The following is a 1,230-nucleotide window of genomic DNA, read 5'->3' on the forward strand; positions in this document are numbered from 1 at the left end:
TCTCTCTCTCTTGTCTGCTATATATATATCATATATTCATAGTTATGATATATATCATTACTATATATAAGACGTGACGGAGAGATGAGCGAGAAAGAAAGAGAGCGTGAGAGAGAGAGAGAGCGCGTGAAAAAGAGAGGGAGACACGCCCGGGGGATCGGGTTGTTTGCGAGCGGTGCGAAGCCGTGCAACCGCACGCGCGAATCGTGATTCCGTAACCGCCCATCTATTGTCAGCGCGCTGAAATTAGTGAACCAACCTTGAACCTTTTCGATGGCGATGCTTATCGTATATAGATAAATACAAGTTCGCTGGCGGGACGCTGACAGAGAGAGAGAGATAGAGACGAGCAGAGGAACGTCGTGAGAGCTCATATACCACCGTAGCATCGAGAAAGAAAGAGCGAGAGAGAAAGAGAGAGAAAGAGGGAGAAAGATAGAGAGAGAGAGTAAGTAAGTAGCCGCGAGTATAGAGCGAAGTATGCGATGCTGTCAAGCTCTCATGCGGGTGAGTTTGAGACGCGCGCGTGCTATGCGACTCGGTGATTTATGATCAGGTAGAATGTGACGAGGGCGAGGTGTATGAGAAATGATGTATGAAGAAAGATGTATGAGAAACGAGACGAGACTGGTCGGTACGGGACGGAACGCAACGGAACAGAACGGTGCGGCACGGAACGAGACGGGATGGAACAGGACGGTACGGCAAGGCACGAGACGGGACGGAACGGGACGGAACAGAATAGGACGGTGCGTCAAAGCACGAGACGGAACGGAACAGTACTGGATGGCACGGAACGGGACGGAACGGTACGGGACGACACAACACGGGACGAAATGGAAAAGGACGGAACGGAACGGTACGGGACGACACAAAACGGGACGACACGAAACGAGACGGAATGGAACAGGACGGTGAGCGAAGACACGAGACGGAACGGGAAGATTCGATACGATGCAGAAGACGATGAACGACGACAGGATAAGACGTGCCGTAAGATTCCCGATTATTAGCTTATTACATCGGAAGGAGCAGAAGCCATGGTTCTAAGCACATGTAGTGTTCACTTTTTGATAAAAGCATCAAATTTGGTACACGTGTGCTCTGACATATTCTAAACATGATAAGAGGTGGACCCCAACGTAATTTGCCGTTTAAGGGGGCGTAGCACTTAATTTTCAAAATGGCCGCCATGAAATATAAAAAATGTCATATATCCACATCTAATTA

General features: G+C 48.8%; 1 long non-coding RNA gene across 2 annotated transcripts in view; it reads left to right on the forward strand.

Annotated features, from left to right (window-relative positions):
- Nucleotides 1-322: 322 nt before the first annotated feature.
- LOC106818581 overlaps nucleotides 323-1,230 on the forward strand; it is a 2,736-nt gene continuing 1,828 nt past the window's right edge. Inside the window, exon 1 of one of the 2 annotated variants that reach the window (XR_001395248.1) lies at nucleotides 323-452. This is a non-coding gene — a long non-coding RNA (uncharacterized LOC106818581). The remainder of the gene's footprint in view (nucleotides 453-1,230) is intronic. The other variant, XR_001395247.1, reaches the window with a different exon arrangement.

Source organism: Priapulus caudatus, unplaced genomic scaffold, assembly GCF_000485595.1.
Source record: "Priapulus caudatus unplaced genomic scaffold, Priapulus_caudatus-5.0.1 Scaffold2354, whole genome shotgun sequence".
NCBI classification, from domain to species: domain Eukaryota; kingdom Metazoa; phylum Priapulida; class Priapulimorpha; order Priapulimorphida; family Priapulidae; genus Priapulus; species Priapulus caudatus.